Here is a 25743-nt window from a genome sequence, read left to right on the forward strand (position 1 = left end):
CCACAACAACACCAAGGATCGAACCTTGGTCACTTAATACTCTTTTCAAAACCATCGAGACTCTGCTGCACACATCTTTCAAAATGATTTATCACAAACAATCATTCAAAACCTAGCAATCAATTAAGTCACACAGAGGTCAAGCTAGTATCCTCTGAGTCAAACCAAACACAATAATTTCGTCGCTAGAATTAGGGATTAATAAAGCTAAACACTTCCTGAGTTAGCTAGGAAAAACCCACATCTTTAGAGTTACACTTACAACTCTAAAAAAAAATCTCGATCACTCCATCTATCAATTGCTTCAACAAGCAATATGTACCATCTTAGCATCCACTAATCGATACTGGTACCACACTCAGTATCTCACCCACGAATCACCTCACTGCTCATTTGGTGGTAAGTCAACATCTAGTGGGTCAAAATTCTGTGATTATAGCACTTCACACTAACCACGTCATAATCCATAATCTGTCCTCACAACAGTATCTGGCCTCATAAATTAGTTATACAACCCTAGCACTCCTAGAGTTGAAAACAACGTTATTACCTAAGCTCATACATCAACACAATGTCTCTTCACAGTCAATCCTATCACGAGGTCATATCAATCTTTCCATAAGTCAACCATACACAAAATCCATCATAGTAACAACGAATTATGCATTACTACTCAACAATAGTCAGTGAACCAGCACTCCACAATAATTTCCAATACCATCCGCAGATCTCAAACCACACCCCGACATTTAGCTAATATATAGTAGCTATCCTAAACACCAAACAACTGTGCATGAATGAATGCTCCATTATAACACAATTCCATCACTAAGCAACCAATAACTGCTAAGTATTCTTCAACTCAAAACATCTGCATATCCAACTAATGGAAAGTATCACAACTACTAGTCAAATACTCGTAACGACTTTAGATACAAGCATTGGTCAAACACCATGACCCCAACAACCAACGACTACAATGCACATAAGGATACTGTTTTTCGTGAAAACCATCCTCAATAACTCCACCAGAGTTTAATCCAAAGGTTCCCATTCCTCAAAGGTGATAACTCAAAGAAGCTACACAAGCTCCACCACTTCACTTACAAAGTCAACCTATGCCATGATCACTTGACATACTACCCTTATTAAAGGTAACATAAGTATCTCCCAAATTACATCACTACACTCGAACACCAATATAGTCTTGAGAATTCTGTCTCATAATCTCTCACACTCCTATCATCTTGAGTTGGTGAGATCAATTCTCTTTTCAACTATTCCTAGGGTCTCAATCTCTTTCACCATTTCAACCCAAGAATAACATCCATCACATCAACTACAGGTAGACTAGGCAACTCAACCTCTAATGCCTCCACCTCATCCTCAACTGTCTCCATAGAAAGGTCATGTCCCTACATCAGACTCGACCTCTACCTCACCGACTCATCAGAGTTAAATCCAGAGGTTCCTATTCCTCGAAGATCACAACTCGCGGAAACTAAACTTATTCTAATACGAACTTAGTAGACAACTCTACCGTCCTACGGACTTACACGTTGTCTAGACCCCATACTAAGACATACCCAATGATTTTACCAGTACCGAAGAGTATATGATGGGGATCCGCTGCAGACGGGCCATCACTCGGGAGGTACTGATTATCACCAAATATGTACCTTACGCTCTGATACCAAACTGTCACGCCCCGAATTTTGAATAATAAATTCAAATCCGAAACATGAATTAAACCACTTAATCAAATAAACGTTCTGAATTTTTTTCTCAATATAATCTCACCACAAGGTACACAAACTCCAAATCTCGAAACCTCGAGTTCATTATTACAATTCACTCTCACAAGCAATATTGTAAAGCTCTAAATGAGCATAACACACCTCACAACTTACAATTGCTGTAAAACTCTAACAATTGCTCTAACCGCACGGTCACCGTCCTGGTTCTCCTGTCCTGTAGGATTACCCGCTACACAATTTGAATAGTGTACCGGGAGTTGCAACAACACAAAACCCGGTAAGCTTTTGACAGCTAGTATGAGTAAACAAGAAAGAATTGTTGATTTATTAAATTACAAGACCACCACAAACCCACGTTACTTTCTCACTCTCATATATATATATAGACACTTATGAGTTACTCTCAATTTAGCTCATAAGATCACTCACTCTCATATATATATATATACACTTATGAGTTACTCTCAATTTAGCTCATAAGATCACTCACTCTCATATATATATATATATAGACACTTATGAGTTACTCTCAAATTCGCTCATAAGATTTCCCAACATTTGGTAGACAGACTCATATATATATATAGACCCTTATGAGTTACTCTCAATTTCCCTCATAAGGTTACCATATATATATTGACACTTATGAGTTACTCTCAATTTCACTCATAAGGTCACTCCACATTTGGCAGACAGACTAGAGCTCTAACTGAACGTAACCACTCGTCCGGCCACAGACGTGATTACGATTTAATACTATTAATAACCACCAGCCCGGTACGAGAGCGTGATTCACTAATAGATGCCATGGTCACCTCGTGACCTAGTGATCTCCACAGATCACAACAATTTATTGTTCCTCAACAATAAAACTCAACACCTCTCACAATATATTGTTTCTCAACAATAAACTCAATACCTCTCACAATATATTGTTTCTCAACAATAAACTCAATACCTCTCACAATATGTTGTTTCTCAACAATAACTCAACACAACTCCAACAATACATATTATTTCACGTAATAATATATATACAGACATTCACACAGGAATGTCTAGTAACACCAACAATAGTTCATATGATTGCAACAAAATAAAGCAATTAATTGTATTGGGTTCGTAATATGAACCACGTGAGGTTTACTCACCTCGATAATCCCGCTGCGTCTTCAATTCAGCTCAAAATACGATCCACAATCGTCCACCAACTCAAACCGTCAATCACCTAGTCCAGTAATGATCTTGACTTAGCCAACAACTCAAATATGTAATTAAACGACGATCCAACGCTCAGATTCAAATTAAACGATGATTCAACGGTCGGATCTGAATTTAATGATGATCCAACGGTCGGATCCTCACGGATCGCCTTTAGGATCATCCTCCAAAATTATCACGAAGATCCAACGGTCAGATCTTCCTGAATCGCCTTTACTAACATCTCCACAAAATTATATGAAAATCCGACAGTCAGATTCTCACGAATCGCCTTCCGAATCACTATTTCTCAATTATACGAAGATCCAACGGTCGGATCTTCGCCCGTGACCTCACAAGGTCACCGGGACAGTCATACGATCAACATATCCAAAATTGAAGCAAAACCGATGGTCAGATCTTCACAGATCGTAAACCGAAGATAAACGTAAAAACGTTAAATAGTAACGTCAAAACGTAAATCCACTATTTATCAACTTTTTCTAACATGACCATGTTATATATCAAAACGCTCGTATGGATGCATAGATCATCGCCTAGATAATGAAAACTCGAAATATGGTCTGATGCGCCGCCACAAGCGGTGGTCAGTGGGCGGTCAACGCCGGTCAACCACCTCAGATGGCAAAGTGACCAACTACAAACTAGTTCAAAATGAAAGGGTGATCGACTTCCATACCTGGAGCTAAGTCTGGTTTGGCCTAGATCGTCCTAGATCAAGCGTTGAAGTTGGATTAATCTCGTGCGTCTGATCAGATTCCAGATTGAATCAGGGACGTCGAAATCTTCAACTCGTGATCTTTCACTCCACACTCCAAATCGTCAAGCAAGGCCTATATGGGGATGATCAGGGGAAGGAGGAGATCACGAAAATGTGAACGATCGGCCCATGCAACGCCGGAAAAGTGGTTTTCCGGCTGGGTCCGTTTTGCACTTGGGTCGGGCTTTGATCTCGGCTTGGAGGCAGCGGCGGGGCGGGGAGAGGCCACAGAGCAGCTATGCTCGGCAAGGCGCGCCGGTCTGGTGCGGGTCCGGTGGCGGTGGCGTCCGGGAAGTGGCCTTTCCGACCGAGTCGGGTCGGTCGCGACCCGTCGGGTCTGAGGGACGCACGAGAGAGAGAACGGAGAGAGCTGGGGGGCCAAAACGCAAATTTCCCATTTTTTTGTCCTTAAAGAAAGAATTCGGAAAATTTCTCTATTTATAGAAAATTCCCAAATTTCAAAAATTCATAACTTAATCATACGAACTCCGAATAATGCGTTCCACATGTCCACGAACTCGTATCGACGAGCTCTACAACTTTCATGAAGGAAGTTTTCCCAAATTTTGAACGTATAAAAAGTCAACTTTGTTGACCCCCTAAAAACGTTCGTTTTCGAAAATAAAATCGTTCGAACTAATTCCACAACTTCTCCAAGCTTCGTACTCGCTCCTACTATCGTGAAATCATTTCTAAAAATCCACGGAATTTAATTTGGATTTTCCGGGTATTACATCCAGATTGCCGAAAAAGACAAATACAAAACAGCATTTAATGTTCCCTTCGGACATTACGAATGGAATGTTATGTCCTTTGGACTCAAAAATGCCCCTTCAGAATTTCAAAATATGATGAATGACATCTTCAATCCTTATTCAAATTTTTCAATCGTTTACATAGATGATGTTTTAATCTTTTCAGAAAATATTGATCAGCATTGGAAACATCTCTACAAATTCTTTCAAATTATAAAAACCAATGGATTAGTTTTGTCTACACCAAAGATCAAATTATTTCAAACTGAGATTAGATTTTTAGGACACAATATCAAACAAGGTACTATTGTCCCAATCTCAAGAGCAATAGAGTTTGCTGATAAATTTCCTGATGAAATTAAAGACAAAACTCAATTACAAAGATTCTTAGGATGTCTCAATTATATCTCTGACTTCTATGTAAAACTAACGGTTGTGTGCAAACCTCTCTATCAAAGGTTAAAGAAAACCCCTCCAGCATGGACAGATGCCCATACTCAAATAGTTAGAGAAGTCAAAGCTTATGTCAAAACCCTACCATGTCTAGGGCTTCCAGACCCAGAATCTTTTAAGATAGTCGAGACAGATGCGTCCGACATCGGATATGGTGGAATTTTAAAACAAAAATTAGCAGAAGATCAGCCTGAGCAATATGGTAGATTTACCTCAGGATTGTGGAACCAAGCACAACAAAATTACAGTATTATCAAAAAAGAAATTTTGGCTATAGTGCTATGTATCACAAAGTTTCAAGATTATCTTTTAAACAAAAGGTTTTTACTTCGCATTGATTGCAAAGCAGCAAAATCAGTTTTAGAAAAAGATGTTCAAAACCTTGCCTCCAAACAGATTTTTGCAAGATGGCAAGCAATACTTTCAGTCTTTGATTTTGACATTGCATTCATCAAAGGAGAGAGCAATTCCCTTCCAGATTTTCTCACAAGAGAATTTTTACAGGGAAGATGAGTGAAAAAACCAATCCAACATCAAAAGAATCCTATGCAATGACTCCCGCAAGGCCACAGCAAAGCAGACTGGTTTCCAGTTCAAATACTTTAAATGTTGCAGGACAGTTAGTTCCTATCAGGAACTCTTTCACTCCCTTAGTGGAGCAATCTCAAACTTTTGCTCAAAAATTTACTCTACCAAAATCTCCTGCTTTACCATCTTCAAGTCAAACAAAGCCTTCAAACCAGCAAAAACCTATTAAAAGCCCATATTTTATCAAACCTGAAACCAAAACCATTCTGGTAATTGATCCAGAAATTTATGATACTGAGCCTTATCAAATTCTTAGAAAATCAACTTACCCCCATTATTTTGTTACCAATGATCCAAACAAAGGTCAAAGGTTTTATGAATTTATCTTGGTTGATACTAACTCAATCACAATAACCCACAACCAAGACAAAGAAGGTGGCCAAATTTCCCACTCAAAAATCCAAATTCGCCAAATCTTAACTTTTGATGACTGGAATCAGCATCCAATGACTCCCAAAAGGTTTCCCCAAGACTTTATTCCTCAACATTTTACTTACTGGGATTACGTGGATGCCTGGACAAAAGTATTTTATCTCCAAAACAAAAGCAGGCAACATTCCTGGTTTGTTTTCTTTTGCAAAAACTTTCGTCCAAAATTCCCTTCATGGTTCAAATCATGGTGGCAGTTTTTCGGCGCAACCGAAATTATTTTGCCTCCACAAATGAAAAGTTTATTCAAATTTTTTCAAGAAAATTGTGAACTTTCTATCATCAAACCCTTTGAAGCAATTTTTGCTTTTTATGTCTTTCAAAATATTGCATGGATCATCTCGTGGGATATAATTGTATCTCCACCAAATCAAGACCAAGCAATGACACTAATCAGAAGGTTCAAACAGAAGTGGTGGGATGGCTTCACAATTGATAGGTTCTCTGAAGAGTCCCTCCTCCAATGGTTCAAAACCCATCCTCAATATTGGAAGCAAGGATCAATAATCCAATCACTATGCCAAAAAAGCTATCAGACAACAGAGTTCAGACGACAGAATAGTCATTTTCTGTCGTCTGAGTGTTTCAGACTAAATTCAGACGACACAAAAATTAAATGTGTTGTCTGAATACAATGAGAAACCATGCTTGTTTCATTTTGAAGATATGGTCAGACTCAGACGACACTTAAATGTCGTCTGAAAAGATGAAAATTTTTTTAGCAAAAGGTTTAGATTTCCCTCCAACAAGATTAAGTCTTTTCCCTCCTAATTGCCCAAACCCTATCGGTGACCAGTAAATGTAAAACTATTCAGACAACAGAGCTAAGAAATTCTGTTGTTTGAATAAGGAGTGTTTGACTTTTTTTATTTGAAGTCGATCTGTTTTGACGTACATAACACAAAGCACGTGTTATGTCTTTTTTTTTTTTTTTTTTTTTTATTCACCAAAAAAAAACATAACACAAAACCTAGCAGCTTCGTGTTCTTCATTCCCACAAACCTCTATGTCTAAAACTCTCTTGCGCCAACCAGAAACTCTATACCTCTCAAAAATCAGCCCTCTCTCAAATCAAATCTAATTTCTGAAACCCAGTCCTCTCTCACCCAGATTTCTCTCCTAATCTCCTTGACGAATCGATGATCGACGGCGGTTGCATGATGGGCAGCGACACATCTCTTTTCGGGTTGCCACAGAAAGTCTAGAAACCCGTAGAGCAGAGAATCGTAACCCACCCGTGTACTTGCTCTGTTTTTAGCCTCCACTGACCCTTCCAGAAGTTCCATGACTTCTAGATGTTTACCGTGCCAAATCTATAGATAAGAGAAAAGCATCGGAGGAGAAGAGGTTTTTCATCGGAGGTGATGTTTTATTGATGCTTGTAGTTTTGTGGTTTTGAATCGGTGGATTTTGTTGTGGTTGGGTTTCAATTGATCTTGGTTTTTATGTTTTGTTGAGGTAATGATTTTGGTTTCTATGTGTTTGGGTATGGTTTTGTGGTTTTCAGTGGGTGGTTTTTGTTGAGGTTTGGATTGTTAGTTTTTATAGATGTTTGGGTGTTTTGTTGTTTGAATGGTGATGATTATTTTGTTCTTATTGTGTAGGTTTTATGCAAAGGAGTATTTGGCTTGTTCTTTTGGTGTTGTTAGTTGGTTTTACTTGGTTGTGCTGCTGTGAATCAGGTATTTAAGTTTTGTTTTCTGATTATTGATGAATCTTCTGTTCTTTAAATCGGAGGAAAACAAAAAGCGAATAAGCTCGATGAGAGTTTCTTCTATTGAGTTGGAATGACTTGGAAACAAGGAGATTGAGCGATGAGCTCGCTATGTCAAATTAATGTCTGACAGGAATTGAAGTACTATAGAAATGTAGGAAATAGATTCTATATATATATATATATATAGAGCACATCTATTAAACCTCTTTCTTTGGTTAACATAAATGATCTCTCTTTAACTTGACGTCTTCATGATTGTAGGTTTGGATTTCTCACTAGAACAACATCACTGCATGAAGGTGATTGTTACTTTGATAATTTCAATTATTGGTTTAGCAATTGATTTTGGTTTTTTTATTATATATATATATATATATATATATATATATATATATATATTATTGAATTCTGATTCCAGGTTTTAGGAATTGATCCGTTGCCATCTCACTATGTGGACTTGTTGTTTACAGTGTCATAATTATAGATGTGATTCTACTTCCTCTTTATTTGTTTGCTAAGGCTGTTTTTTTTTTTTTTCTTTTTCCCTTTTGGTTCTTTGTTGAGGGTTTTGTTTTCTTCTTTATCGTTAACAGTTAAGTATATATTGCTTGAATTAGTTATATGTATTCATTTAAGAAGCATTCTTGCTTACATGTATGTTTTGACATGTCTCAGGAGTGACGAACTCAGTTTATCATGGGGCTTTGCAATTCAGGTTTGAGCATATAAGCTTGGTGTCAATTGGCTTGCTGGTGAAGTTTTGAGGGGCTTAAAATTTATCAGGTATATATGAAGCTATATTCTATGCTACTTGGGTGCTGAGAAGTGAAAATTACAAAATACGAAAACTTTTTTATAGTCTTATGTACAATTGCATGTTTACAGGGTCTCAAACTTGATATTGACCGGTTTGATCTCCAGAAAGTAAAATTACCGGCCAGGTAAATATATTTGTTATTGCCTCCTCTATATATATTCTTCCACAATCTGATTTTAGTCTTAGTATAGTTATTGATCGTCAACCTACAAACATGAACATGAAATCCCTATATTTTGGTAACAGATGGATTGAAGTTGAGAACTTGAGATCTAAACATGGTCTTTGATCTTTCATTCTTTCATATATTGCTGTTTGTATTTAGCTTGGCTGCTTTTTTTTTTTTTTTTGGTTCATTGTATGAATTGTTTGTAAGACTTGATGTGGACTTATCAATATTCATTAGGAACTACAACAACTAAGTTGCATACCTTACAGAATAGGCAATTAGGATAGGATGCTTGTGTTTTGCTGTGAATCTGATAGCATAATTAGGATAGCATAATTGATACCAATCTGATAGCATAATTAGGATAGCATAAATGATACCAATCTGATAGCATGTTTGTGTTTTAGGCATCCAAATGACCAAATATAAACTCTAGTTGTTCTATTACTGAAACAGGAATTTGATAGCTTCTTTGACTCAAAAGTCGACCAAAAAAAAAAGATAGTTTTGGTTTTCTGGGTTTCAGAAGCAGTGAAAATGAAGCATGTTTTATATGTTTTTAGTCCGAAATCAAAATGTATGGGTCATTGAATCTGTGGTTTTGTGTTGGTGGATTCAAATTCTTATGAGATTGGGTTACTGGGTTTTTTGCAGGTGAAGTATTTGCAAGAGCCGGACAACAATACCAAGTGTAAGTAATTTGTAGTTTAACCAATGTGTTTGTTTCGTGGGCTTATTAGTATGAGTTTGAGTGTTTTTGAAAATCTAATGGTTTTTATTGTTTTGCAATGATGAATCAGCCTGCAAAGCCAGAGGCAGCGATCTCCGCGTTCATTTTAAGGTACAAAAGAACTTGATACTCAAAACTGGCCGGTTCAAAAGAAGTTGACCAAAATTCTAGATAGTTTTGACTTCAGCTTGTGGATAGACAAAAAAAATATATATTATTATTCTTCACCATTACATTTTCTAAAATGATACCTTTTTTTTTCCCCTCTCAAATTGATCTTTTCCTGTACATTAATCTCAAGAGGAACAAAATCACCAACCCAAAGTTTATCTTCACTTCTTTTAAGTCTTTCTTTGTAATCTTTTACTTGCATAAAGCAATCATGTAGCTGCAGATAATAAAACAACATTCATTAACTTTAGGCAATGTTCCAAAGAGTTTACTATCTAGCAATCTGATCGAAAACACCTTGGACAACTGCATGTCTCTGGCCGCCTAATGCAATTATTAAATGATGTTAATATTTCTTTTATCTTTGATAATTACATTGTGCGGCGTATCTAATGTTTTGATACATCTGTACAGGTCGCTGAGATTGTTGCTAACTTCATTGTGAAGGGTCTGGTATTCCAGCAAGGTCGTAGTTCAGGCATATCGTCAGGCAATTACAAGTAAGTTTTTCTTAACATCGTATCTCAATGCATGACTTGCAGCTCTTGTATAGTTTTTTCATTAAATATAGATGATTGAGGATTGATCTTGTACATTTTTCTTTTTTACTTCTATAGTTAGTTAGTTCTGAGCAGTATAGCATGTATTGTGTTTGGGATATATAAATGTATGTAAGGTGTTGTACAAATCTTGATTATTTTACTTTTTCTGTGTAAGATGGATAAATCATGGATGAATGCTGATAGAAGGTCACGCAAGTTTGAGGTAGGAGTAGGACAGTTTCTGAAATTTGCCTCTGCTAATGCCAACAACCAAGCAAAAATACGTTGTCCTTGCCTAAAATGCTGCAATACTGATGGATTTTCCATTGGAGTTGTTAAGGACCATATTTTTTGGAATGGTATTGATAGTAGTTATAAGCATTGGAGGTGGCATGGAGAACCTAATACAGCTGCCATTTCTGGCAATAGAAGAGGGGAAGCTGAAACTGTAGATTGGGATGGGGGTAGTAGGATGGGAGAGAATGATGTAGAAGGAGAGAGTGAGGATGAGGAGATTTCAGAAGACTCAAATGAGTTTCTGAAGTATGTGGAGGATGCCGATAAGCCTTTGTACCCTGGTTGTACCAAGACAACCAAGTTAAATGGTCTGATTCAGACATTCAATCTGAAAGCAAAGCATGGAATGACTGATTCCTGCTATTCTGACATGCTGATAATGATCGGGGGTTTGCTTCCTGAAGGAAATGAGGTTCCTGCATCTTTATATGAGGCAAAAAAATCACTTAGTGCATTAGGTATGGAGTACCATAAGATTCATGCTTGTCCAAATGACTGCGTCTTGTATAGACAGCAGCATGCAGATGCTATTATCTGCCCCACTTGTGGTGCTTCAAGGTGGAAATTAGGCAAGGATAAAACTGAAAAAGTAGGGATACCTGCCAAGGTTTTATGGTACTTTCCACCAATCCCGAGGTTCAAACGGTTTTACCAATCGGCCAATACAGCTAAGAATCTGACTTGGCATGATTATGGTAGAAAGAAAGATGGAATGATGCAGCATCCAGCTGATTCCCCGACTTGGGATTTAGTTGACAAGAAATGGCCGGAATTTGGAAGTGAGCCTAGGAACCTTCGACTAGCCCTCTCATCTGATGGGTTTAATCCTCATAGTTCTCTAAGTAGCAGGTACTCTTGCTGGCCTGTTATACTTGTGACATATAATCTTCCGCCATGGCTATGTATGAAGAGGAAGTATATGATGTTGACGCTGCTGATCTCCGGACCAAAACAGCCTGGTAATGATATCGACGTATATCTGCAACCTTTAATAGATGATCTAAAAGTCTTGTGGGATGGGGTTGAGGGAGTATATGATGCCTTTAGAGGGGAATACTTTAAACTAAGAGCTATACTCCTCTGGACCATTAATGACTTTCCCGCTTATGGGAACTTGTCAGGCAGCATTGTGAAAGGATACAATGCTTGTCCGATATGCGTTGATAAGAGTGGACCATATAGGTTGAAGAAAGGTAATAAAATGTCATTCATGAGGCATCGTCGATACCTACCTAGACATCATCCCTATCGAAAACAGCGTGCTGCTTTCGACAATACAGTAGAGGAGGAGCTTGCTCCTGTACCATTAACCGGAGAGGAGGTGTTTGCTAGAGTTGAGGGTATGAACTGTGCATTTGGCAAAAAGTGTCGTCCTGCAAAGAGTGTTGAAGACCGAAGCAGGCCTTGTTGGAAGAAGAAGTCAATTTTCTTTGAACTAGAGTATTGGAGATATATTCCTATACGACATAATCTCGATGTAATGCACATTGAGAAGAACTGTTGTGATGCTATCATTGGTACATTGCTAAACATTCCCGGGAAGACAAAGGATGGGGTTGCTGCTCGTTTAGACATGGTTGAAATGGGCATTAGGACTGGTTTGAATCCCAAAATTGGTGCCAAAAGAGACAAGTTACCTTTAGCTAGTTGGAATTTGCTGCTAAATGAAAAGAAAATAGTTTGCAACTCTTTTTTCAATATGACAGTGCCTGTGCGGTTTTCATCAAATGTTAGGAGCCTTGTCTCTATGGATGATTTAAGACTTGTTGGTCTTAAATCGCATGATTGTCACACTATCATGCAAATTCTGCTCCCTGTTGCTTTACGATCTGTTCTTGAGAAGCCTGTTAGGTATGCAATCATTCGCTTCTGCCTATTCTTCAAGGCTATATGTGCCAAAGTGATTGATGTTTCCAAGCTACAAAAAATGCAAGCTGACCTAGTTATTACAGTTTGCTTGCTTGAGAAGTACTTCCCACCATCCTTTTTTGACATCATGATTCATTTGACTGTGCATCTTGTCAGAGAAGTAGAGCTTTGTGGTCCAGTATTTTTTCGATGGATGTATCCATTTGAGAGATACATGAAAGTGTTCAAAGGATGGGTGAGATGTCGTAGGCACCCTGAAGGGTGCATAGCAGAGTGTTATATTGTCGAAGAGGCTGTTGAGTTTTGTGCTGAACGTATGCTTGATGATGCTGGTACTGCTGGAATCCCAGAAAGTAGCAAAGCAGAATTTCGGAATGCATCCAAACCGCTATCAGGTGCTTCCATGATTTCTGTTTATGGAAAAGAAATGCATCAAGCACATCTTTGTGTATTGCAGAATACGGAGGATGCGTTGCCATATTTCCTGTAAGTCATTACTTATTCCTTTTTTCTTTTTCTTTTTTAATAATTATAATTAATGTCAGCAAATTCCCTTCATTATTTTCTATTTCTTGCTAAGTGTTTTGTTTTTCTCCTCCATCCAGTGAACATTTGGAGTTATTAAAGTTGCTTTATCCTAAGTTCTCAAAAAATGAAACGTGGTTGAAGAATAAACAGAATCAGACCTTTTCGAACTGGTTAAAAGAGAGGGTAAGTTCTTCATTATTGATACATTTGCAACAATAAAATATTATGTTTTGATGGCTATGTAATGTATGTACTGTTTGCAGGTTTCAAATGAACTCATGTTTGCTGACAATAATGTTTCACATACAATGAGATGGATGGCAGCTGGACCAAAGAATGAAGTGCCAACATTTAGTGGATACCAGGTTAATGGTGTTGATTTCAACACCAAGGAGCGTGACAATCTTCGATCTGTTCAAAACAGTGGGGTATTTTTGCTTGCTGATGCAATGCAGATTTCTAATGCAAGGGATAAAAACCCTAGAACAGATGATATGCACTTTTACGGTGTGATTAAGCATATATGGGAGTTGGACTACTACAAGTTTAGGGTACCTTTATTCAAATGTGATTGGGTAGAGAATGTTAGGGGCATCAAAGTAGACGAACTTGGGTTTACTTTGGTGAATTTGAATAGGATAGGGCACTTAAATGATGCTTTTGTCTTAGCTACGCATGTTAAGCAAATATTTTACATACAAGACCCCCTTGATGTGCAATGGTCAGTGGTAGTAAGGTGTCCAGATAAAGACTACCAAGAGGCTAATGATGATGAGGAGCTACAAGATATTGAAGTGGAACAGCAGCCATATAATGCCACATTGCCATCTATTGAGACTTTTGATGACATAGTTGGTGATGATCACATCAATTATATGCGACCTGGAGATGAAGCCATATGGGTTGAGAATGAAAATAGTCATCGTCGCTTATAGGATTAGATAATAGGGTTGTTTCCTTGCACTTTTGTTTGCTTCACCCGTCTTTGTACTGTGTGATTATTGATGAAATATATGAACCTTTTTAATATGTTAGTTGTTTTGTTAGTACTAGGTTCAATTTAGCTGCTAATGTGTTGTGTACTTTTGTGTACTGTGATCTGCTATTTGTTTTCAACCATTTATTTATACATATTGCTAACTGTTGACTTGTTTCTTTTAGGTCATGGCTCCCCGGTCTAACAACACAGCCAAAGCTAGAGCTATAGCACTAAGGATGAAGGCATTGCAAATGAAAAGAGGTCAAAAGATCGTGTCAAAACCAGCTGTTGAACATATGCAGGATGTACCACTAAAATCTACCTTCGCTCAGCAAGATGCAGCCCCTAATAAAGCTGCAACCCCCAAGAAAGCTCAAGCGACATCAAGAAAAACAATGTTGACACTTGCTCACTCTAACAAATCTGCATCCCCAAAGAGAAGTGTATCCAAGCAAGCTGGTAAGTCCAAGAAGGCAGCATATGCACGTAATGTTGGAAAGAGCAAGGCCCTTGATGAAGAGGACAACCTAACCGGTGGACTACAGTTACTTAAGCGTGGGATGGTAACGATGAATCGCATTTCAAGGCGACTTATTCGTGGAAAGAGGCTGAAAGTTGAGTGTAATGCTCAAGGGGAACCAATTGGAAAGGCAGCTAAGGAGATGCAGTCCTATATTGGGGTATTGGCACGTACAAGGATCCCGATATCTATAAAGGATTGGAGAGAAGTGAAATTAGATGAGAAAGACAAAATCTGGGAAAGTATTGAGGTAATTAATCTGACTATATGTTTAATTGTATGATAATGTTGTTCTATATAGCTGTGTTACTTGTATTCTACTTATTTTCATTAACAATGAGCAAATATTAAAGAAAGGTTCCCGCTTATGGTTTTGAACATATGCAGGAAGCATTTGTGGTGCCTAAGGAGTGGAAGAAATTGGTTATTACATCAGCCGCCAATAAATGGAGAGAATTCAAGAGCAAGTTGACAAACTGGTACATTATGCCATATTTGGATAACCCTGAACTGTTGGAGTTCCCTCCCGATGATTATCGATCCATTGACCAGCGTGACTGGGATAAGTTTGTTGCTGATAGGACTACCACAAAATTTAAGGTTTGGCAACTACTGAATTTTAGTCCAAGAACAGATGATAATGCTTTTATTCTATGTCTATATCTGTTAAAATCTTCAAGACGCTCTAATATTGTGGACACTTCTGCATACTCTTTGAAGGAACTTCGCGAGGCACAAATAAAAAAGCGAAAGGAGAATAAGTACCCTCATCGAATGGCGCGAAAAGGATATGCTAATCTTCAAGAAGAACTGGTTAGTATAGCCTTTTCTAGAGTACTTTACTGTATAATTGTTCTTCCTTGGATTTAGGACAAAGTAATGATCATTATACCCTCTATGTTCATATAGTCTGAAACAATACCGATCGAAGAACTTGATCGTGCGACAATGTGGGTAAAGGCACGACAAGACAAGACCGGCAACTTCAACGGGCCGGAAGTCAAGAAGACAGTTGAAAAAATTGTAAGTTCAATTACAAGTGTAATTATTTTTTCTGAATTTTTATATTTAATTTGCATCATTCATGCATCTGATGCTTCTATTTTATATTTACAGGACAAACTAAGGCAAAAATTGTGTGAAGGTGAAGTGAATTCTTCTGGATCAGATGATATTCTAACATTGGCATTGGGAAACCCCGAGGCCCCTGGCAGGGTACGAGGTGTTGGTGGCTTTGTCAAGCCGGCTGCTTACTTTAATATACCAAAACGCCGAAAGGAATCTGTACAAGACACCTTGAGGGTGAGTGTGAAGAGGATATTAGCTGAAGAGAAAGAAACTATCATTGCCAATGAAAGAGCTAAATGGGAGCTGGAGATGGAACATCACATTGCCAAGGAAATAGCTGTTTGGGAGGATAGGTTTAAGAAGTTGGAAGAAAAGGTTGCGAGGAAAGAGGTTGACAATGATTCATTGAAAACGTTGACACCATTGAATGATATTGGTTCTGGACAAGGCAGCTGTTCCCGGCAAAATGACAAGGGTATGAAGGTTGGTCAAACTGAGCTTGCTAGAAATGTCAAGAAGAAGTTAATCTTGAACAATGCTGCACAAGTGGATGTTGAAGAGGAGACTGCTATGCCGTTTCTGGATAGTAAATTGAGCAGCAAATTTGCATCGGTTATTGAGGATGATGTTGGGATAGTTGGTAGACCTCTCATCAAGACTAAATTCTGGGAAGAAGTTCTGGTAAACTACACCCTATTACCTTACCTTCCTTCCTTTACTTTCTGTTACCCTTATGGTTAGATTGATAGATCATACTTACTGATGCATGCCGATTTCTGAAATCTGATTTATGCAACTGTTTCAGAAATCTCAGGTTATGACCAATACGGTCAAGTTGGAGTCTAAGCTAGCAATAAATTCATTGGATAATGTAGTTGCTCTTGGAACCATCGTTGAAGTTGATATTGAGGCCAGCAAACAAACAATCCATGGTGTTCCAATGGGAGAGGAAAATGTGCGCGTGTCAGTCACGAAAGCTATTGTTGAAGATGCTTTGCTACCATTTCCTATCAAAGATGAGATTGTCAAAATACGCGATGCGATTGGCACATGCGTTGCTTGGCCTAAAAACTTGATTATACCCCCCACAGTTGAGCAAAAGGTAATTTCATTTGTTCATTAGTACATTTTCAGAAACCCTAAACTATTTTGATCTAATAATGATGCATATTATTGTTTATAAATATAGGAAGGAGTAAAGCGTAAAATTGTGAAGAAGAGAAATAGAGACATATATGATGATGATGATCATGATGACCTTCAAAACCTGCCAGCCAAGTTGCCTTTACCCCTAAAGATGTTGTGCCAATGGGCCAACACATTCTTAAAGGATGGGTTCACCATCCACACCACTTTGGGAGAAGAGCTTTTAGGCCATCCAAAGAAGGTAGCTATCTTTAGGAGGGATGTGTATGCCATGACCAACATGAAGGAGATATCGAACGGCTCATTAGTGATGTATATGAGGTTTGTAGTGCATATTAAATCTATTAAATTGTATTAGGTTGTATGGTGGCCATCTTCAATGTTGTAATTGGTGTTAAACTAAATCTGCTGTTTTTGTAGCTACCTCTATCAGGTTTTGAAGAAAACAAAGATGCTGGAAATGATCGCCTTCATAGACCCTGATCACACTGGTGCACTTGCGTGTGGAAATCCAACAGAACGAGCTCGTTCTCTAGCTGTTCGGTATGGAAATGGGAAGCCTGGCCAGGTTTTTCTAGTTCCATATAACTCAGGGTAAGCAATTTTGATTTAGACCTTACCTCCTAATATCTACAGTATAAATGCATGCTATCTTCATTAATTTGGGTATTGAGTTGAACATTTTAATGTTAGTTGTCATTGGATGTTGACGGTTGTGAACCCCGGTGAAGAAGTGGTGCACTTCATGGATCCATTAAAGAGGCGACTCATCACCGGTGAATGGAAAACTATTGTGGACGAGTAAGCGGCTTCTACATTCAGTTTGGTTCAATGTTAAATTGGTTGTTATACTTGCATTTTGCTGGAATTATTTATATCTAAATGTTACTTTGTAAGTTGTTCAGTTTCTGGCTGATTGTTGTTCTCGTCATTTTGTTTCAGTTCCATCAGAATATACAATGCACAGAAAAATAAGAAAGGCAGAAAAATAGTTCAATGGAAAAATTGTGCGGTACGAGTTGCAAACCAGCTAACTATATGCTAGTTGATTTTACTTCAACAAATGTTCTTTTTATTCCATAGCATCAGCCAGGTATTCAATAATTTTATGATGTTTCAGGGCATTCCGGAGCAATTGGGCGATAAAACTTGTGGACTGTGGATTATGCATTACATGAAAGACATAGCGGAGGACAAAAATCAACAGTGGAGTGCTAAGGTATATATATATATATATATATATATATATCAACTCCTTCCAATTCTGATTAATGTTGTGAAACATATCCATTCACATTAACTTGTATTTTTTTTTATACTTGCAGTGGGAAAGGAAAGCAAATCACTTCTACACACAAAAAGACATTGATCAGGTCCGGGCCGAGTGGGCAAAGTATGTCAGCCAATTTCAGCAAAGCTAGTGTGTCGAGAAGATTCTAATTTTGGACATGCATCATCTATAACCCATATTAACTAGTTATGCAGTTGGTCTAAGTATCTATTTTTGGCCTGCAAGTACAGTTTATGATCAGTAGCTAGTATGAGATATCAGTGGTTTTTTGGGTTACATTTGTTGATCATACCAACTGCTATGGGTTATTGAACTGATGTTTATTAAGTTTAGCTCCATGATGGATGTATGTATAGCTCCAGGAACAGATTGATCAAATATTGGTATTTTTGTGAATGGATTTCATATTTGATGAATGCATTGTGTTGTTCCCAGATTTACATGATTATGGCACAACAGGGATACGAGTATGACATCTGGAATAGAAAGCAACAACAAAATGATGTTGTTGGACGCGTCAAAGAACAACAGAAACAAGAAAAATTGTGTTCATATTTGGACACTCAAACAACAGAAAATTGTCATCTAAAATAGAAAGTAACAACAGAATTAAATCCAAGTGTGTTGTTTTTTATCCACTCAAAAAACAGATAATTGTCGATAGAACCAAAATTCTATGGTTACAAACAAAATGAAACAACATTTAACTATCGCTCAAATTAGCTTCAAGCAACAAATAATTGTCCTGTCTGTGCTCTTCAACCTTTAGTTAACTGTTGTAGAGTATAAATCACAACAATAGATAAATGTAACCTTAACAACTTTCAAACCACACTTAATTGTAACTCCAAGTTATATTCCACAACAGATAACTATTACTATAAGTTAATAAAAACCACAGACAACTGTTATTTGTATTCCTTTTAAACGTCATTTAACTGTCATCTATGACTAAACTCAAACGGTAAATAAATATAGTATTAACTAAGTTTAATGCACACTTATCTGTGACTATAATGCATATAAAACAACATATAAATGTTATCGTAGGAGACTAAAGACGATAGATAATTGTATTCTAAACTGAATACGAATGACAGTTAACTGTTATTGAACTTAGAATAAAACAACACTTAACTGTTATTATAAGTCCATTCAGACCACATAAATTATAAGGAACTGTTATTTGTTTCTAGTTCACACGACATTTATCTGTCGTTTGAATTCACTACCTCATGTCTCGATTTCATCAGACAACAGAAGACCCAAAAAATTTCTGTCGTCTGATAAATAAGACGACAGAGGAAATCTGTCGTCTGATTCCCCAAGAGACGGCACCGTACTAGACAACAGAAATTTCTTTAATCAGACGACAGATATCCTCTGTCGTCTGATAGCTTTTTTGGCATAGTGAATGTCAAGAACAAAGCCCATTCTTGTTACAAAAGTCCAAGATTCAAAGTCAGCTAGTAGGCATCTCTTCTCCTCACGAGTATGCCCTAAAGCTCAAAGAGGTATTATCTCAAATATCTCAAAGCGACAATGGAGATGATGACAACGACATCACGGATGAGGTTCAATCTCATTTCGCAAATCATGACCCAGATGCTTTTGCGCTCGGCGATTTTTAATCGCACAGCTGTCTCTCAAAACAGTAAGAATCTCTCAAAAGATCTCAAATCAGACAAAACCCAAATCAGATCTGCAAACGGACAAGGCCCAATCTTTACAGGTGTCATAACCCTGATAATTGGGACATGTGTGAATAGTACAACCTCCCTCAAAATTCACCCTTTGTTGACACGTTCCTTGCTAGGAACATGCAGGAGCAAACATTTCAAGTCAAGATTTTCCTTTCAACATGCAAGTGAAAGTGACAAGACCAAGAACATGACCAAGATTTTCAATGATGGTGACTTTACTCTCCAATATGACTAAATTCATGCATGGGAAGAAACACGTCAAAAGTTGATGCACCAAAGTCTTCAAAGCTTGTCAAGTTCGACAGAATCACGACAAAAGTCTTCAAAACCTGTCAAGTTCGGCAAGATCTTATCTTGACGAATCTCCTCAAGTCCAAGAAAAATCAATTCACTTTCCAGCTGTATTTTTACTACAGTATTGTAAACGGCTATAAAAAGCCATCAATTGTAACAAGTTAGGCAGAGTTTTTCTTTCAGAGTCTTTTAGAGTGAAAAAAGAGTTTAGAAAAGAGTTCAGAAAGAGAGTTAGAGTTGCATTGTAACCTGCATACTTCCTCTCATCAAGATCAATCTTGTATTCAAACACTATCATCAATCAAAGTTGTTCTCAAAGTTTCAACTATTTCAAGGTATCTTTATATCATGTTTTTACTATCGCATTTAAGAAGTAAAATTGCTGAATATCAATTTTATCTTAGAAGATTAGAGTTACAACAAAATTTTGTTCAAGGTATTTATCTTGTTGTTCTTCTTCCTTGTCCACCAAACACATATGAGTATGATTGTTATAACTTATATTATATTTCTACTATGAATTTTGAATGGAGAATTTCAATGATTCAAGGTTTATTAAATTATTATAGAGAAGAACTTTCAAAGTTAACCTGTTAAATGTTTAAGTTAAACAAACTTAAAAGGGAAATCGCTAGGTACCAAAAGCAACTTGAGCGAACCAAATTACAACTAAGATTTGTATAAGCCAAATACCCTGTTGTCCTCCCTCCTGTCAATTTTGAATTTGATCATTTTGATTTATACTTTGTACCCATAGTCGACTATGACTGGAGTATATACCATCTTAATATCATCATCAAATACTATAACAAAGAACTTTCACGGTTTGCTTATTAATTTTCAAATACTGTGAAGCCATTCAAATTTAGCTTAAGCCCCTCAATTCCAGTTTAGCTTAGCTTAAGCCCCAAATCCAGCTTAGCACCTGTACCCTGGGATACGTCTCTGGTATCAAAGCCAAAAGGCCAAGAGGGAAGTTAGTGAGAGAGAAACCCAAACCTTAGGAAGTTGTCCTTTGAGGAAGTAGCAACTTGTGTTCCCGGTAGTAAGTATCAGACCCAATAGGAATAACAGCTGCTTATCCATGAAAAGTAGAACTGATTAATGAAATGTCAAAAATGTAATTCCAAAAGCAGAAAGCAGAAAGCAGAAAAAAAGAGAGAAGAATGACTGTTCTGATAGACTTTCAATTAAATAACATACAAAGACGGAATAGCTTATTCACCTGATTTAATCTGAACAAAACCAAAAGCACAAAAAAAAGCACCTGACTGCTGCTCTGCCTTAAACCAAATATGGTGCAACTGGAGAGAAAACAGTTACACAGTAAACAAAAATAGAAAGCTAAACTTTCAGTTTCAAAACCTAATGTCTATACATCATGAAACAGCTGCACTGAAATTTCCACAATAGACAAAAAAGGTGCAACAAAGACAGAACTAACAAAAGACAAAGGCTAACAAATGAGAATATCATATCTCTATAGAATACAAATAAGGAACTGCCCTTAAACTTAGAAGAAATTGATACACAAGGCATTAGTACTTTTTAGTTGCAGCAATTTGGCAGTAAATGGTAGATGTAGATCAATTTTCATATACAACATCAAGATTCATAACTAAAAACATCTGTGTGAAATTATTTAACAAAAAAGCATCATATCTAAAGACCATGTATACGGCCTCTTAAGTTGGTTTGTTGACTGAATAATCAATAAGATGAGTACAAAATAAAATCATACTGGTTAATACCAAGATAAAATCACATCTGAACACCATGTATTCGGCCTCCTAGGTGGATTGTTTATGTAGACATTTATACACGAATAGCATACACAAAAATAAGGAAGGAAGTACTCCATTCTGTGTGAGTAGAGTCATTATTTGATGTTAGAGATTTCGAGGCTTGGATTCTGAGTTTAAGGGTATAACACATTTTAATTGTGTGGCCTGTAAACTAACATGTTGTTTGGAGGGCAATGACCAACCATCATGTTTGAAAATGACCAAGGCACAAACAATGGACCAAAACTTTGACTTCAATCAAAGTAATCTACAACTATAGAAAAAGACTAAACCTTTAACAAAAAGCTTGTATCACAAAAAGTAGCAGAGCATATAAAAATAATTTAGATCTTATTTGTGATTGCCGTACCAAACTGGAATGCTATAACATATATATGTTATAGGTGGCTAGGCCTGTGTTTCATTTGCATAAGAACAAATACATAGTGGAGATAGCTATACAAATGCCAACTAATTATTCCAAAAGTAGATAACTCACTAATCATACAATAACATCAATTACGGACTGAATTAAAGAGCAAGATTATATGCTATACATAAAATAACCCGAAGCTAAACAACAGAACGGTTCGACACCACACCTCCTACAGCAACACCCTTCAGAATCTAATCCTCATTAATCTTTAATTTAATAACATGCATCAAAGCCGCTTTTTATGTTTTTTTTTTTTTTTGGGGCGTCAGATCTTCAAAGCCACTTTCTAACTATTTCGATCATGGAGGTGGGAGAGTTGTGAGTGGCACGTTGTGATTCCTTATTTCGAATATGCCTCTCCAGCTTTTCTAGTTGTTTCTTGTTAAATAACATTATAACAAACCCAGAAAAAATTTCAAATCAAATTCTCAAAAAGCCACAAATACCTTCCACTTGTGTTGTTTTAATCAAGAGCTTCCAGTCTGTCTCTTTTCCTTCTCTTCCTTCTTCCCAGTTCTGTTCTCCCTTTCTTTCGTCTCGCCTCTTGCTCTGTATTGGCCGAACACAAAAATCCGGAGGGGGGAAAAAAAACACAAAACAAAAACATAAGAGCAAGGCAAAGAGAGGAGATTTTACCAAACATATACCCAAATCAAACACACACCTGTTCAAAAGCCCAGCAACCTCTGCGACCAAATTCTTCAATCTCTCCTCTTCTTTCTTGTACCCCAAAAATCTACCATCAAAATGAAAAACCTGACATCAAATCCGAGAAAACCCCTAACAAAAGTATCATCCCCCTAAAAAACAACTAACAAAAGAAGAAAAAATCCAACAACAAAAACCACAGAACGATTCAAACGACAAATCCGATACCTTACAACCGGTCTTTTCTTTCTTTTCTAGATGTTCTCCTTTCGTCACTTCTATTCATCTTTTCTCTCTGATCTCTTCTTTCGCTTTTGCTGATCCTGATGTAAGCCACCCCGAATCCCCGATCATTATGTCTATCCAACACAGAGAAGAGCAAGGACAGAAAAGACTTTCCGACTAGCTTGATATATAGTGGAACAGTGAGGACAAAAACGGCTTTTCCAACACTTCTTATGAACAGTGCAACAATGTTATTCTCCCTTTATATATAGAATAATTCGTAGAGATTCTAAGGCCATCTCCAGCTGTGGGGGGCTATTTTAGCCCCCCAGCTAAATTTTAGCCCCCGATAATCACTATTCATGCAAATAGTAAGGGCTATAATTTCTACCATCTCCAACCCTTAGGGCTATAAGTTTAAATATCATGTTATTTTATTGTTTGTCCTTTAATCTCAGCCATTGATTTTGTTGATCAGAATTTTATGCCACCAGCGTGGTCCCCACGAAGAAGAAGCCCAAGGGCTAAACAAAGGGCTATGTTTAGCCCAGCCCTTGGCCCTTTTAGCCCCCCAAATCAGTTTTTGTTATAGCATAGCCTTGGGTTGGAGATGGAAAATGGTGTTTTTTGGGCTATACCAACCCCTTAGCCCAGGGTTGGAGATGGCCTAACTTTCCTGTGTAGTATAAGCCAATCAATTGCAGTATTTTTTTCTTCAGACCAATTTCAAAGATTGCACTAAAATTTTGCTGGCTGACTTGGATGGGTCAGTTCTTGATTGTAATTTTACACGTGTAGTATAAGTCAACCAATAGCTTGATACTACAACTGGTTGACTTATACTACCCAGGTAAAGTACAACCGGAGTTATGACAGCGCTAAACGATTGTTGAAGCCAGATCAAGTTTCAGATCATGAGATACTGCACTGTAAACCGTAAATGTGACTTATGCATGCTATCTATGTTTTTAAAGTATAAAGTAAAAGCTGATCATTATTTAGGACAATAGAAGTGTACTTACATAGGCATTTGCAAGCATAATTAGCTATAATGAGCCACGCTCATGCCACCGTTATCGGTACCAACTCCCGCCAAAGGAGTGACCGACAGGAACACAGCCAAGCAAGCTACCGCCTGAGCCCCGGCTTACCCCCAGATCACCGCTGACGCGCCGCGCCAAGACAGCATCAGAAGCGCCAGAAGATGGGGACTGATGCATATCAGTCCCACATCGAAAACATGGAGAAGATCAATCCTCTCCTCACCTATAAAAGGTTCTCTCCTCTCTCCTCATTGATTATGCATTCACTACTTACCTACTGTTACTTTGTCAACATAAATACATTGACTAACTTAGGCACCGGAGAAGAGAAGACCGCCCAACGCGGTCTCCCTCTGACGCCCTCTGTATTTTACTTGACAGGTAGCGGAAGTTCCAAGGATATTACAAGTAGCGGTCCGCCATTCAGACCAGCGTTAACCAAGGTTTAGCTACCGCTGAATCTTAGACATTAACATTGGTGCCGTCTGTGGGAACCTTTGAGCAAAAGGTCATTCCACCACAACTACCATAACTAACGGTAGCGGGGGAAACGCTGAAGAGCAGGCGGAACAATCTACCAACCCCGCGGCTAACATTAACCCAGCGGTTAATGTTAACCGTGCACTATTCAACACACCGGTCAACCCCAGTACGGAACCCCAAGGCTCATCTCAGGTCCTGCTGACCTAAACCCGACCAGGCAGCAGTCGCCCACCAGTCCAGGACCAAGTCGATATGTATGAGCTGGCATTAGTGGACCTCCACAAGGTAAATAGGGAGCGCGAACAAGAGCGCAGGGAGAAGGCTGAGGCCCAAAAGCAGGTGGCCACACTAATGTCAAAATTTGACAAATTAAAGAGGGCGATGGACACAAACGCTAATCCAGCGCAGAGAGAGCAATCGCGGAGCACCAGACATAGTCGGCCCAACCCAGGTGGACTAGAACATACAGATACAGGTACCACCGAACCCACCAGAACTATTGGGAATGGGCCCACCTCCTCTGCCCCGCCTAATGATGGAGCAGGAGACGGAATCACAACCACACACCAGCCGCTCCGCGACCAGAGCTAGAACTGAGGGTAACCTGCCCGCCCCCAGACGGGAGCTGGCACAGCCGAACCTCCAGGCAAGACCCGCTGGAGATGCAACCGCTCTAATCTTGGAAAGGATGCAACAATTGGAGCAAAGGCTAATCCGGGCAGAGGCAGGCGCCCCAGCGCCAATTCCAAATCAGCTTTTCGCGTCCAGACCAGGACCATTCACCGCTAGGATCTTACAGGCCGTCATACCAACATATGCTAAGACACTAAAGATGCCACATTATAGCGGCATGTCGGATCCCTTCGTCCACATGGACATCTTCAAGAAGGTCACGAACAACAAGGGATTTGATGACGCCACTCTCTGCCACTTATTCAGCGAAACTTTGGATGGCGACGCAATGAGCTGGTTCTTTGAGTGCCCGCTAGGATCCATCGACTCATTTCATGCATTGTCAAACGCTTTCCTTTCTCGGTTAATCCTGTTGGCCGCCGGACATCACAACACAACTCAACTGTTCAACGTCATACAGGGACCATAGGAAACGTTGAAGGCTTTTGTCACCAGATGGCGGGCGACGGCGTCTCAATGCCAGGACCTGGATAAGACAATGGCACTGGTGGCTTTCAAGAAGGGGCTACTAAAGGGACCTTTTCTCTATCACCTCAATTACAATCATCCAAATGCTGCATATGACCACGTCATGAGCGAGGCTGTCATCCACGCACAGGCGGAGTTCATAACATACGGGGAAACTCC

The 25743-nt window shown here is 38.4% G+C and overlaps 1 protein-coding gene across 1 annotated transcript in view; it reads right to left on the reverse strand.

The window, feature by feature from the left end:
* The window catches only part of LOC133720398 (uncharacterized), a 45556-nt gene extending 22528 nt beyond the window's left edge, over positions 1 to 23028 (reverse strand). Inside the window, exons 1-3 of the mRNA XM_062146662.1 lie at positions 22901 to 23028; positions 22689 to 22760; positions 22471 to 22573 (exon numbers count right to left, since the gene is read on the reverse strand). The gene's annotated coding sequence lies outside the window, so the exon portion shown is untranslated. The remainder of the gene's footprint in view (positions 1 to 22470; positions 22574 to 22688; positions 22761 to 22900) is intronic.
* Positions 23029 to 25743: the final 2715 nt, after the last annotated feature.

The sequence above is a fragment of the Rosa rugosa genome, chromosome 7 (genome assembly GCF_958449725.1).
Source record: "Rosa rugosa chromosome 7, drRosRugo1.1, whole genome shotgun sequence".
Classification (NCBI taxonomy): domain Eukaryota; kingdom Viridiplantae; phylum Streptophyta; class Magnoliopsida; order Rosales; family Rosaceae; genus Rosa; species Rosa rugosa.